The following is a 16,060-nucleotide window of genomic DNA, read 5'->3' on the forward strand; positions in this document are numbered from 1 at the left end:
AGGAAAAGAAAAGTGTTATTCAAATATGCATCACTACATACCACATACCCTACCACTGCAGGTATCCACTACATACCCTACCACTGCAGCATCTCTACATACCCTACCACTGCTAGCATCACTACATACCCTACCACTGCAGCATCTCTACATACCCTACCACTGTAGCATCCACTACCACACCACACATACCCTACCACTGCAGCATCACTACATTACACACATACCCTACCACTGCCTAGGCATTCAACTACATACCCCTAACCACTGCAGTATCACTACATACCCTACCACTGCTAGGATCACTACACATACCCTACCACTGGTAGCATCACTACATACCCTTACCACATGTAGCATCACTAACATACCCTTACCACTGTAGCATCACTTACAGCACACACATACTCCTACCACTGCAAGCATCACTACATACCCACCACTGCAGTATCACTACAATACCCTACCACTGCAGGCATCTACTACATACCCTACCACTGTAGTATCACTACATACCCTACCACTGCAGCATCTCTACATTACCCTACCACTGTTAGGATCCTACAACACCTACCACTGCAGCGTTCCACTACATACCCTACCACTGCAGTATCACTACATACCCTACACTGCAGCAGCATCTAGCAATACCCTACCACTGCAGGCATCACTACATACCCTACCACTGCGCAGCATCTCTACATACCCTACCACTGCAGCATCACTACATACCCTACCACTGGCAGCATCACTACATACCCTACACTGCAGCATCACTACATACCCTACCACTGTAGCATCATACACACACATACCCTACCACTGCAGCATCACTACATTACCCTACCACTGCAGATCACTACATACCACCCTACCACTGTAGCATCACTACATACCCTACCACTGCAGCATCTCTACATACCCTACCACTGCAGCATTCACTACATACCCTACCACTGCAGACAATCACTACCATACCCTACCACTGAGCATCACACAACATACCCTACCACTGCAGCATCACTACATACCCTACCACTGCAGCAATCACTACATACCCTACCACTGCAGCATCCTACATCACCCTTACCACTGCAGCCATCACTACATACCCTACCACTGGCAGCATCACTACATACCCCTACCACTGCAGCATCACTACCATTACCCTACCACTGCAGCATCACTACATACCCTACCACTGCAGCATCACTACATACCCCTACCACTGAGTACATCACTACCATACCTACCACTTGCAGCATCTACTACATACCCTACCACTGCAGTATCACTACATACCCTACCACTGCAGTATCACTACATACTCCTACCACCTGTTACATCACTACCACCCCCATACCCCTACCACTGCCAGCATCACTACACCCACCACAATACCCTACCACTGCACAGCATTCACTACATACCCTACCACTGCCAGCATCACTACATTACCCTTACCACCTGTTAAGCGTCACGACAGTCGTGGCCAAAAAGTTGAGAATGACACAAACATCATTTTCGAAGTCTGCTGCCTAGTTTGTACATAGATGGCAATTTGACATATACTACCGAGATATATTGAGGTTCAAATAATAGCACATTATTGCAAAGTCCCTCTTTGCCATGCAAAATGAACTGAATCCCACAAAAACATTTACACACTGAGCAATTTCGCCACTGCCACATAAAGGACCAAGACATGACATCATTCGATGAATTACTCTCATTAACACAGGTGTGAGAATAGTGACGAGAGACGGAGCTAGGAGAATCACTACCAAGATCATGCTGTATAGATTACGATTAAATCAGACCTGGGAAGCGTTACAAGATCGGCGTTGTTAATCAGTCTTGTTCTTCCTCTGTCGACCCATAGTTTACTGCAAAGGAAACACGTGCACTGGTCAACATTGCTTTGACAAAATAGGGCTTCACAGTGAACAGGATATTGCTGCCGAGTATAGGATTGCCCTAAATCAAACCATTTATCGGATCCATCAAGAACTCAAGAGCAGCGGTTTCAAAATGTTGTAAAGAAGGTTCCAGGGCGCCAAGAAAGGTCAGCCCAAGCACCAGGACGTCTCCTGAAGTTGACGTCAGCTGCGGGTTCGGTGCACCACCAGTCTACAGAGCTTTCCAGGAATGGCAGCCAGGGCAATGTGAGTGCATTTGCACCGCACAGTGAAGCGATGACTTTTGGAGGATGGCCTGGTGTCAGACGGCAGCAGAAGAAGTCACTTTCTCAGGAAAAAACATCAGGGGACAGATGATATCTCTGCATAAGGTACAAGCGATAACGTCTGAGACTGGGTAAAAGTTCATTTAATCTCTGATGAATCCCCTTTCCGATTGTTGGCAGTCCGGAAAAAAGTTGTCCGGAGAAACAAGGTTGAGCGCTACCATCAGTCCGCTGTGATCATGCCAACGAGTAAAACATCTGAGACCAGTTCAGTTGTGCGGGTTCGACTTCTTCAGCCAAGGGAGAGGGCTCACCTCACAATATGCCTAAGTAACACAGCCATGAATAAGATGGTAACCAACACATCCTCCGAGAGCACTCTCTCCAAATCCGTCCAGGAACATTATTGGGAGAAAAATGGCCCTTTTCCGAGCATGATGGAGGCACCCTGCCCTTAAGGCAAAAGTGATAGCTAAGTGGCTCACGGGGAACAAACCATCGATATTTGGGGTCCAGTAAGGCCAGGAAGTGCTACTGCTCCAAAGACCTGGAGGACGGGTTTATACCCCTGCACTATATATGTAGTATACCTCTGTGCGTCACATTTCTCTAGCGTAGCGCGGCTGAGCATGAAACGTGCGCGTGACAACATACATATAGACACTCCTCCTTTAGTGTCGACAAGTTTGCTCTCTCGCAGCGTAGTTCCCCCATCATTACCAAGCATTGATATGAAGAATGGACTTGCCTGAAGAGTTAACACCCCATCATATTGGTGTGTGATGGCATGGGCATTACTGTGGCTTAGCTCAGATGAGTTACCCTGATTGACGATGCCACCTGCCAAAGGGCGGATTGCAGAGGTCTTGAAAAAAGAAGGGGAATTCAACACTGCAAATATTGGATCTTTGCATCAACTTCTTGTAAAGAGGGTTGTCAATAAAAGCATTCTGACACTTATGAAATTGCTTGCAAGGGGCCTATGGACAAATCTAACGAGTAGGTTGCAGTAAAACCATAACAATATGAAAAAATGTCTCTAAAGACACTGAAACTGAGCAGGATCCCTTCAATTAGGTGGACAACAGAGACCCAAGAGACAATAGTCCCTAGTACCTGTCTGTGCATGCCGAACAGACACTCTCTCCCGTCTTCTTCAATTATGTCAGGGCTGGTTTTATCCTCCATTTTGTAAGAAAATTACATTTAACATTTAGCTTAAGGATCCAACTAGTATCTACTACCACCCCAACCCAGCTATTGATATAGTAGGCAAGTGGCCCATCAACAGACAAGCACATAGACCTTCAAATAACATGCTGCCTTCTTAGTATCCTCTGATATTTAGTCTCTTATCTTTGAGTAAACGCTAACATCCAAAACACCATCAGTTGCGTATTTCAGTCTCACCGCGCCCCACAGTTAGGTGACCTTTGACCTCTTCAAGGTTGAATGTACATGCCATGCCATCCTAGGCCCTTTTCGTGAATGAACGAGAGGCCAAGCGTGTATATAACATGTGAGCAAACAAACCCTCTGGTCGAAGGACCGCACTCCACAAAACGACATCGATCCGATGCACAAACGCCTCCAAGGGAAAGAGTCGTAGTATACAGATCTGCAGATGGTACTACTGATTTTTGTGAGCGAATTTCAGAGTGAGTGTACAAATTGTGCTAAATACATGCTCGGTGGTAAGGATTGCAGTTATAAAATGTGCCTTCTTCAAAAATTGTTGTACAAGAGAAGATTTGAGCGGGTAGGCTAATCATCAAAGGTATGTATTAAAGTATCGCCAAAGGTAGCTTTGAGACGGTCCAGGAAGTAAATAGCTACAACTTTCTCTTCTTCTAACCATGTCAATCTTTGTGACAGAAGTTTTGTTACTGTAAACCCCTCCCGGCTCCGATTAATTTAGGGCCAGGTCAAAGTTGGTTGTGCCATAACAAAGCGAAGCCTGAGAGAAATCGACAAGGGCACAAAAAATGACAACGGGCTGGATTGTAAACAACCTCATGAGGCAGTGGTGTAGGCGTGAACTAGCTTAAGACCGTAAGGTGCAAGATTGAATCCCGGAAGCAGTTCGTTCTGTCGTGTCGGCCCTGAACAGGCCAGTGAAACCCACCTTCCTAGGCCGTCATGAAAATAAATGATGTCTATAACTGACTTCCTAGGTAAAAAAAGGTGTAAAAATCATAATAAATATATACATTTGTTGGGTGCAAAAATCCCGGTGTCTTAAATTACCGATTTCCGATTGTTATAGAAATATTTACAACCCCTAATGAATCCGGACCGACCCTCAATTTACTTATATTATGAGCTACAATGGCTATTGGGATTGTAGTACATTTGGCGCAAAAATTATTGCAGATTTGAAACAAATACTAATTTGCACAAAGTTGCTGCATCAGGTGCTTAGACATCTGTTGTCATATGTTACGTTTGAATACTGAAGTTATAATTGCAAGCATCTTCATAAGTGTCAAATGCCTTTTATTGACAATTACAAAAAGATTGATGGCAAGAGACATCGTCCAATATTTGCAGGTGGTTGACCATCTTCAAGACCTCCGGCCAATTCCCCCCGCAACTCAAACCTCACGACAACCACCAACACGACGACGAACTAGGCCAGCACGGCGGTAGACACTACGCCGCCTGACCAGCCGCCTGGGTTACAATGCAACTGGGATCCTAGATTTTCCTGACGGGCCGCCCCCAGTGGTAAGGGTAGTAACCAACTAGGGATGCACAAATATTTAAAAAAATACAAAAAATAAAAATAAATAAAAAACATTTACAAATAAATGTTATTTAAAAAAATATTATAATATATTTATTTATTTTCAAATCGGTGAACATATCGGAATAGTCGCGGAACGATGTTAGCTAAAATTTGCCAACATCGGGATCACCCAGTTTTGGATCCCGGACCACATACTGTTTATTTGAAGGGCAAACCAGCCAAAGTCCACTATTTGTTGCCTTAATCCGTCATTGTGGCAGATAGGATAGGTCCGACCACCAGTATCCAAATAAGAACTGTCTTATTATGATTAGGTTATTTCAGGTGAGAACACCTTAGTTTTGTTATATAGTTAGCTAGCTAACGATATCCGTTTCAGTAGCTTGATGGTCGTTTGCTATGTTTTTTTGGGAAGAACTACCTTGTTTACACTCCCATGAGCTAGCTAGCTTTTTTTTTAATGACCCAGCACTAGTAGGCGCGCGAGGCAACTTTACCGACATCATACATACGTATCGGATGAAACCATCGTGTGACATATGAAATACAGCCCGTAATTAGTGTAATCAATGTGTAAGTACTATGTAAAGAATGTAATGAACGTGTTAAATTATTGTACGTGCAGTCATATCTCGAGTCCTATTGGTCAACAAGCTATTTGCACATATATCTTTTTGAGCACGCAAAGACCCAAACGGCGTTCGCATACGAAATGCCTGCTTGAGAATCGAAACGACTGAAGAAATGAACGAAACAGCACAGCAAGTAAGTGAAAGACATAGGTTTTGATTGATGTTTTACTTTAATGGACATACATAAATGCCAACAAAATGTTAATTTTTGGGTCAGTGTTGGGTGTGTGTGTGTGTGTGGTAACCTTTATTAACTCTATGAAAGTCAGTTAAGAACAAATTCTTATTTTTACAATGGACGGCCTACCCCGGCCAAAACCCTCCCCTAAAACCGGACGACACTTAGCAAATTGGGTGGCCACCGCCCCTATGGGACTCCCAACACAGCCAGAGGTGTGAGAGCCTGGATCTTGAACCCAGGGTCTGGTTTAGTGAAACCCTCTAGCACCTTGAGATGCAGGCCCTTAGACCGATGTGTGACTCAGAAACAGCTGCTATTTTTATAAGTAAGTTCATGGTTAAGTTGTTTATTCAACACTTGTCAAACTTTGTTAAACACTTTTTTATAAGAAGTAAAACGAATCGTATAGAGCAAAATAGTCCTATAATTCCTATAATAACTACAACCTAAAACTTCTTACCTGGGAATATTGAAGACTCATGTTAAAAGGAACCACCAGCTTTCATATGTTCTCATGTTCTGAGCAAGGAACATAAACGTTAGCTTTTTTACATGGCACATATTGCACTTTTACTTTCTTCTCCAACACTTTGTTTTGCATTATTTAAACCAAATTGTTTCATTATTTATTTGAGGCAAAATTMATTTTATTGATGTATTATATCAAGTTAAAATAAGTGTTCATTCAGTATTGTTGTAATTGTCATTATTACAAATACATAAAAAAATATAATAATAATAAAAAATAAAATACATTTTTGGTCCTCCAATAATCGGTATCGGTAACTGCAGTGGCTTGATTTGTAGTAGACGTATTCATTAGAAAATAAATACGTTAACTCATTGAAAGCCAAAATCAAGACTGAATCCCCTTGATCTACTCAGGCTGCAAATGACCCCAGCTCAGAGCAAAGGACCTCGCCTCACGATTTATAGTGGAAGACACTATACTACACACGCTAGAGCCTACACTCACAGGGCCAGGCTCACCTCCAGTCCTGAACAAGAGAACACAGGCCATCTGTTAGCTGGAGACATGACGCCAGTGCCCCCCCTCTCCCTCTACCTCCCCCTCTCTCTTCATCTCAGTCTCTCTCTCCCTCTCCCTCTCAGTCTCCTGCTCGCTCTTCTCGCCCCGACCCTTCTCTTAAATCACAGTGGGTATTCAGACACTGCTGTAGATGCAGCAATGAGTGGGAGAGAGCCATTTTCATTCTACAGACTGATCTTTAGTGCAGCTATGTGTATGCATTCATTGCGTCACTAGAGCCGMACATACTGAAACAATCTCCAAGGCTGATTTGTCCAATTCCTTCTYGCCTGAATCAGAATGCAAATGCCTTCTTCTGTCTGAAAGATAGGCCCTTGACATACTGACTGTCGCGGCACGTCATTGTTCAGACAGGTCTAAAGAGCAATGTCATTGATCAGATAGGTCTAAGCACTGGTTGCCTGGGTGACAGTCAGCCCTGGGGAATAGAGTATATTCTAACAGACTATGGGTTACGTAACCATTGATTTTCTTATCTGGTAGTATAGGGTTGTAACCTGAACGAGCCAACACTCTGCTCTGGTAGTAACCTCCTGAACAAGCTAACACTCTGCTCTGGTAGTAACCTCCTGAACTAGCTGACACTCTGCTCTGGTAGTAACCTCCTGAACTAGCCAACACTCTGTTCTGGTAGTAACCTCCTGAACTAGCTAACACTCTGCTCTGGTAGTAACCTCCTGAACTAGCCAACACTCTGCTCTGGTAGTAACCTCCTGAACTAGCTGACACTCTGCTCTGGTAGTAACCTCCTGAACTAGCTAACACTCTACTCTGGTAGTAACCTCCTGAACTAGCCAACACTCTGCTCTGGTAGTAACCTCCTGAGCTGACACTTTGCTGTAGTAACCTCCTGAACTAGCCAACACTCTGCTCTGGTAGGTAACCTCCTGAACTACCAAACACCTGCTCTGGAAGTACCCCTTGAACTAGCCAACACTCTGCTTCTGGTAGTAAACTCCTGAACTAGCCAACACTCTGCTCTTGGTAGTAACCTCCTGAACTAAGCCAACACTCTGCTCTGGTAGTAACCTCCTTGAAACTTAGCTGACACTCTGCTCTGTAGTAACCTCCTGAACTAGCCAACACTCTGATCTAGTAACCTCCTGAACTAGCCAACACTCTGCTCTGGTAGTAAGAAACACCCCTTTCCTGGGAAACTAGCTAACACTCTGCTCTGGTATAACCCCTAACTGACTAGCTAGGACCCGACACTAACACTCTGCTCTGGTAGTAACCTCCTGAACTAGCTACACTCTCTGGTAGTAACTCCGAACTAGCCAACACTCTGCTCTGGTAGATAACCTCCTGAACTACCAACACTCTGCTCTGGTAGTAACCTCCTGAACTAGCTGACACTCTGCTCTGGTAGTAACTCTGAACTAGCCAACCACTGCTAGTAACCTCATGAACTAGCCAACACTGCTCTGTAGTAACCTCCTGAACTAGCAACACTCTGCTCTGGTAGTAAACCTTCCTGAACTAGCTAACACTGCTAGTAACCTCCTGAACTAGCTGACACTGCTGGTAACCTCCTGAACTAGCTGACACTCTGCTCTGTATAACTCCTAACTAGCTGACACTGCTAGTAACCTCCTGAACTAGCTGACACTCTGCTCTGGTAGTAACCTCCTGAACTAGCTGACACTTGCCTCTGGTAGAACCTCCTGAACTAGCCAACCTGCTAGTAACTCATGAACTAGCCAACACTCTGCTCTGGTAGTAACCTCCTGAACTAGCCAACACTCGGCTCTGGGTAAACCTCCTGAAGCTAGCTGACACTCTGCTCTGGTAGTAACCTCCTGAACTAGCTGACACTCTGCTCTGGTAGTAACCTCCTGAACTAGCCAACACTCTGCTCTGGTAGTAACCTCCTGAAACTAGCCAACACTCTGCTCTGTAGCTTAACCTCCTTGAACTAGCCAACACTCTGCCTCTGGTATAAACCTCCTGAACTAGCCAACACTCTGCTCTGGTAGTAACCTCCTGAACTAGCCAACACTCTGCTCTGTAGTAACCTCCTGAACTAGCCAAACTCTGCTCTTGTAGTAACTCCTGAACTAGCTGACACTCTGCTCTGGTAGTAACCTCCTGAACTAGCCAACACTCTGCTCTGTAGAAACCTCTGAACTAGCCAACACTCTGCTCTGGTAGTAACTCCTGAACTAGCCACACTCGCTCTGGTAAGTAACCTCCTGAACTAGCTGACACTCTGCTCTGGTAGTAACCTCCCTGAACTAGCAACACTCTGCTCTGGTAGTAACTCCTGAACTAGCCAACACTCTGCTCTGGTAGTAACCTCCTGAACTAGCTAACACTCTACTCTGGGTAGTAACCTCCTGAACTAGCAACACTCTGCTCTTGTAGTACCCCTGAACTAAACTGACACTGGTAGTAACCTCCTGAACTAGCTAACACTGTAGTAACCTCCTGAACTAGCTAACACTGCTAGTAACCTCCTGAACTAGCCAACACTGGTAGTAACCTCCTGAACTAGCTACACTCTACTCTGGTAGTAACCTCTGAACTAGCCAACACTCTGCTCTGGTAGTAACCTCCTGAACTAACTGCACACTGGTAGTAACCTCCTGAACTAGCTAACACTGGTAGTAACCTCCTGAACTAGCTAACACTGCTAGTAACCTCCTGAACTAGCCAACACTGGTAGTAACCTCCTGAACTAGCTATAACACTCTGGTAGTAACCTCCTGAACTAGCTAGCGCTTGCTAGTAAACCTCCTGAACTAGCTAGCGCTGCTAGTAACCTCCTGAACTAAGCTAGCGCTGCTAGTAACCTCCTGAAACTAGCTAGCGCTGCTAGTAACCTCCTGAACTGCTAGCCTAGCGCTGCTAGTAACCTCCTGAACTAGCTAGCGCTGCTAGTAACCTCCTGAACTAGCTAGCGCTGCTAGTAACCTCCTGAACTAGCTAGCGCTAGGCATCTGCCTAATAAACATCACGTCTTTCTCATCCTGACATAATCAGCGGCAGGACAGGCAGACGTTCCTTGCCAAAATACCTCACTCGGGCTCTGATTCAGTCAAACAGGAAGGTTGTTTTTCATGTTCTGACGCCTGACCCGTGTCACCTTATGAAAGGTGTCTAACCCACACTTACAGAGACTGTGCTCTGGATGTGACATTACGTAGGTTTGACAACCCAAAAGACAACAGAAACCAGCCGGTGTCACATTATGTCTCACTATCTAATGGCCTCTAGTGTTGTGTATCAACAGGGGGAGAGAGTGGAGGTTGTGTGTGTGTGTGTGTGTGTGTGGCAGAGGGGGGAGGCGGATAGTTAATAAGCACCAAACAGGAAAACAAGCCCAGTGCCAGAGGTGGATCGTTCCACCTCAAAAAGCACAAGAGGATTTCCACACCCACAATCTCAGATTGTTCTGAAATCATAAATTGTTAGAAACAAATACAGAGCCTTCAGAAAGTATTCACGCCCCTTGACTTTTTCCACATTCTGTTGTGTTACAGCCTGAATTTAAATTCGATTAAAATACCCCATGTCAAATTGGAGTAGTTTGTTGACATTTTTACACATTTAAAACTGAAATGACACATTTAAACTTTAAATAGGACAAGTCAATAATTATTCAAGCCTAAATTAATTGAGGAAAAATGAGCTTAACAAGTCACATAAGTTGCATGGACTCCCTGTGTTACAGTGTTTGACGTGATTTTGAACGACTCCCTCATCTCTGTACCCCATTCATAAAGAAAACTGTAAGGTGCCTCAGTCGAGCAGTGAATTTCAAAACACAGACTCAACCACCAAGACCAGTGAGGTTTTCAAATGCCTCGTAAAGGGCACATATTGGTACAGTAGATGGGTAACATTTTTTTTTTTTACAGATTACACTCTGAATGGTGCATCTGTACCCGATGTGAAATGGCTAGCTAGTTAGCGGTGGTGCGCGCTAATAGCGTTTCAATCYGATGAGATTATTGCAGAAATTGACCGGGAGAGTAACAGAAGGAATGGATGAGGACTGAGTTAACACAGTTTTGATTCCAGAGCAGAATAAATGTTTTGGGAAGGAAACTATCCACTTTTAGATCAGAAAGTAAAATATGTTTTTGCTTCTTTTATGAACACAAATGAGATGAGCGTTAAGCTTGCAGCTCTCGATAATTAATATATGTCTGAAATAGGGCCTACTGTAATTCAGATATTGTAGATATCCTTGAATTTCTCGATATGTACTAACGATATCACCGATAAGAGCACGCGAGTAATATCATCATAATTGACACCTTTATATGACAGTAGCGATAAGATTAGCGCATTTAAATTAGAGAAACGCTTAGCACTATAAGACTACTATGCACTACTACACTACTGTGATATAGGAGATTGGAGGACAGACACAGAGGAGTCTTTTGTTTCAGTAGCAGTACGCGATGAACTCTGAACTGTAACGATACATGTCCTGATGATAGTTATGTGCATGTGATTGTCAGCCTAGTGACAACTTAAGGTATGCATAAAGTGTCAGTTACAGATAGATGGCTGATTGAGCAATAGGGTGTATTTGTTATGGTTCCTAGCATGTAAGTCGTGTTGGCTAGTGAAATCTTCTCCACTACATCAGACACACGACATTGAGAGATCGCTTGATCAATTATGGCAGAGAGGGAAAGTTGGTGGACACACTTTCAATTCGATTTGCATACAGATTCCATGCGCATACATAGGAGCAGTGAGGAATGAAGACAAATCACGTAGATCGGAAATATTACAATCATTATAACGTAGCTCTATGTTAATCGATTTTGATATGAAGCTTGGTCAGATTATCGATATTGGAATGAGATGTGACCCAAAGATATACACAGTATTAATGTCTGGTGGTTCACGCCTATCACGCAAATTAAGAGCATGATGATTTCTTGGTTATGCTAATTTTCAGAATTTCTGTGTTCACATACCTTTTTCTCTTGGCTTATAGAGGCTCTCTGCCTCTTCGTTGTACATGTTGAACTGTAGTGGTTCAGCATGTCTTGTCGTACAGTTCTCAACGTTTATGCTTCTATTTGCCTTGAATCCAAGCTGAAGAGTGGCACTCGTAGTTGAGAAGTAGCAGTACGAATTGTGTTAGAGATGCTTCTACGCTGCTATCTCATGTATAACCACTTATAGTCAGCCTGATTCCTTCATCTTCTACTATTTAGATGCTGGTGCGGAAACTTTCGGCAGTACTCAATTGACTGCTACTAAGATCGTCAAATGAGCGTAGTCGCTCACTGGAGCGCTTATTTCTGAGACTGCTTTGTTGCGAAGTTTTGTAGCAATCTATGGGGACGATCAAAATTAGCTGAGACACATGTCTGACTTATTAGTGGAAGTAGCACTAGGGAAAAAACAATGCGCGGAATAAGGTATGAGGTCTCATGTCATCTGCTGTTTTGCCTGTGGAAGCTAGAGTCTTATATTACGATGTGTGGTGACGCTACTGATTTTTCTTAGGCGTGGCCAGTCTAAACAGACTCAGGAAGAGGTTTAGATCTCTAATGACTAGTACCTATGTTGATACGTTGACTGGTGAGCTCAGGTATGCTCTAAGATGTATAGGGGCGCACGCGCAAGCACTCGAGACAGATCAGCTCAGTGGAGAGCTCTCAAGATGAATGACAGAGGACATCGCTCGTGCATAGCTCGCTGAACTCAAATCTCTCGCCACGATGTCGGCACATCTAGGCTGCTGCGACCTAGTGAAGGTCCTGGAGAGAAAAACTACGACCAGCAAGAGAAAATGGGACTAAAGTAACAAAGCCTACCATCAGTAAACACATAGTTCGTGCTTCACTACGTCCTAAGCAGAGGAGGAGTCAGCTGCTCAAAGTCCACAACTCAGCGATCACAAACTGCACAGGTGTAAACGTACTAGTCTCACCTGTTAATACTATTGTGCTCAGGTACAATCAGTATAAAAGGGCTGTCTAGACTATTAACAGTGGTGTAGAAGTATGCATCTGTATTGTTGATCGACTCAGTGAGTGAAATAACAGTAAACTCAGAGGATAAATCGGCTTATTGATGACACTATGCCGTCTGAAGTTTGCTAGAGAGCATTTGGATGATCCAGAAGAAGATTGGGAGAATGTCATATGGTCAGATGAAACCAAAATAAACTTTTTGGTAAAAACTCAACTCGTCGTGTTTGGAGGACAAAGAATGCTGAGTTGCATCAAGAACACCATACCTACTGTGAAGCATGGGGGTGGAAACATCATGCTTGGGGCTGTTTTTCCTGCAAAGGGACCAGGACGACTGATCCATGTAAAGGAAAGAATGACGGGGCATGTATCGTGAGATTTTGAGTGAAAACCTCCTTCCATCAGAAAGGGCATTGAAGATGAAACGTGGCTGGGTCTTTCAGCATGAAATGATCCCACACACCGCCCGGGCAACGAAGGATGGCTTCGTAAGAAGCATTTCAAGGTCCTGGAGTGGCCTAGCCAGTCTCCAGATCTCAACCCCATAGAAAATCTTTGGAGGGAGTTGAAAGTCTGTGTTGCCTCAGCAACAGCCCCAAAACATCACTGCTCTAGAGGAGATCTGCATGGAGGAATGGGCCAAAATACCAGCAACAGTGTGTGAAAACCTTGTGAAGACTTACAGAAAACATTTGACCTCTGTCATTGCCAACAAAGGGTATATAACAAAGTATTGAGATAAACTTTTGTTATTGACCAAATACTTATTTTCCACCATAATTTGCAAATAAATTCATTAAAAATCCTACAATGTGATTTTCTGGATTTTTTTCCCTCATTTTGTCTGTCATAGTTGAAGTGTARCTATGATGAAAATTACAGGCCTCTCTCATCTTTTTAAGTGGGAGAACTTGCACATTTGGTGGCTGGCTAAATACTTTTTTGCCCCACTGTACATTGGCTGTGGGTTTGAGTGTCTTATTGCCCATTGGTCCACATATTTCATTATAGTGGATTGTGTTCCCTATACTCTATATAATAAATACAGTGCAAGTATTCAGACCCCTTCCCTTTTTACACATCTTGTTACGTTACAGCCTTATTCTGAAATGGATTAAATCGTTTCCCCCCACACATCAATCTACACACAATACCCCACAATGACAAGGTGAAAAAAACTGAAATACCTTATTTACATAAGTATTCAGACCCTTTTACTATGAGACTCTAAATTGAGCTCAGGTGCATCCTGTTTCCATTGATCATCCTTGAGATGTTTCTACAACTTGGTTGGAGTCCATCTGTGGTAAATTCAAGTGATTGGACATGATTTGGAAAGGCACACACCAGTCTATATAAAAGGTCTCACAATGACAGTGCTTGTCAGAGCAAAAACAAAGCCATGAGGTCGAAGGAATTGTCCGTAGAGCTGCTGCAGAGCGCTTAGGACCTCAGACCGGGGCGAAGGTTCACCTTCCAACAGGACAACGACCCTAAGCATGCAGCCAATACAATGCAGGAGTGGCTTCGGGAAGAGTCTCTGAATATCCTTGAGTGGCCCAGCCAGAACCCGGACTTTTCTGGAAAATAGCTGTGCAGCAACACTCCGTCTTGAACCTGACAGAGCTTGAGAGGATCTTCAGAGAAGAATGGGAGAAACTGTGTCTGTGCCCAATAATGTTTGTACCATGTACTGCTGCCACGTTGTGCTGCTGTCATGTGGTGTTGCTGRCATGCTATGTTGCCACCATGCTATGTTGCTGTCTAGGTCTCATTATGTAGTATTGTGGTGTCTCTCCTCATGATGCGTTTTGTCCTATATTTTTAATCCCAGCCCCCGTCCCGCGCAGTAGGCCGTCATTGTAAATAAGAATGTGTTCTTAACTGACTTGCCTAATAAAATGCATTGCAGGTCTGTAAACCAATTCAACACATGGCAGAAATAAACAATATGGCCACTCTGGTGCAAGATGTCTCCAAACGCTTGTCCTTGGGTGCGAGAGGAAAGTATAGCTTTTATTATCACCATGGATTATGGAATTATAAATAAATAAAAAATGGTATCCAATGCAAATGTATCCTAACCATTTAGACATGTTCACCTTAGGTAATAATGCAAATAGGGGAACCTAGATAGTAAAAAAAAAAGCCTAGTAGGACCAAAATGTATGAAGATTTTGAGAGATTATGTTTACCTGTGATGTCTTGGTGGTGTAATTTAACTGTTCCATCTCTCAGAATCCGCACATCGCCAGGTCCTTCTATCCTTCTCGTCAAATCCCCAATAGATGAGCCAGAAGTCTTGGAATTTCTCCTCCGGTGTTTCCGCGCCAAAGTTCTGCAACATTGGTAACAAACAGCCCATGCCTGCTCTTCGTTGATCGGCTGGCTGTACAACGATAAAATCTCCTCCAAGGAAAGATCCTCCGCTCCATCGACGATATCCATGTTCAAATCCCAGGAGTTCAGGTACTGGTCAACGCGGATATCTTGGAGAAGCGTTGGTGAGATTAACACTCCGTCCCCGGCCGTTAGGCCATCTAAACACCATAATATTATATCCACGTAAATAAGGGCAGTTCTCGAGAGAGAAAAAATATATAGATGTATGAGAAACGCGTCTTGWTACTGAAAAAAAAGAGATTGTTACGGCCGTATTCCTCAACCGTCTTTCATCCACTGATTTCACGTACAGGGGTTTATTATGGCCGCCAACAGAGAGGAAGAGAAGCGAGAGGATTTACTCCGCCCAAAATCTGTCTCCGTGAGCTAAAACCTTTTTGTATGGAGGTCTACGAGAGAGTGTCGAATTACGTGATGCTTATTTTATCGAATATACATTTGGTAACGTTTGAWCTTTTACAAATGTACTGATATAAGTGGATGCACGTGACATTTCGGCAACTTTGAGAAAAACGACTCATTTGTGCGTGTTGTTCGCACGCATGTCTGCCCTCTCAGTGGCTACAATGGGCCCACCTGATCTCACTTGACTTCACTCATTGAGGACATGTAGTTAGAGCGGTCCCTCGGCTTTCTTGTCAATATAATAGATCATCTTTGACSCCAATGATGTCATGTGCCGCATGGTCTCAAAGCCGACTAAATATTTCAAACGCTTTCGTTTAACAACAAATAAAAAAATAAAAAAAGATTAACAAAACAACAAAAAAGCTAAACGTGACCTAAACAACGTACAAACAGTGGTGGAAAAAGTACCCAATTGTCATACTTGAGTAAAAGTAAAGATACCTTCATAAAAAATGACTCGAAGTAAAAGTGAAAGTCCTTATCCATATCTATTCTGATTGGTTCCT

The 16,060-nt window shown here is 43.6% G+C and overlaps 1 long non-coding RNA gene across 1 annotated transcript in view; it reads right to left on the minus strand.

Annotated features, from left to right (window-relative positions):
* LOC112073636 (uncharacterized) overlaps nucleotides 1-15,563 on the minus strand; it is a 19,300-nt gene extending 3,737 nt beyond the window's left edge. The window contains exon 1 of the long non-coding RNA XR_002894590.2: nucleotides 14,939-15,563. This is a non-coding gene — a long non-coding RNA (uncharacterized lncRNA). The remainder of the gene's footprint in view (nucleotides 1-14,938) is intronic.
* Between the last annotated feature and the right edge of the window lie 497 nt (nucleotides 15,564-16,060).

This window comes from Salvelinus sp. IW2-2015, unplaced genomic scaffold, assembly GCF_002910315.2.
Source record: "Salvelinus sp. IW2-2015 unplaced genomic scaffold, ASM291031v2 Un_scaffold2326, whole genome shotgun sequence".
Lineage (NCBI taxonomy): Eukaryota > Metazoa > Chordata > Actinopteri > Salmoniformes > Salmonidae > Salvelinus > Salvelinus sp. IW2-2015.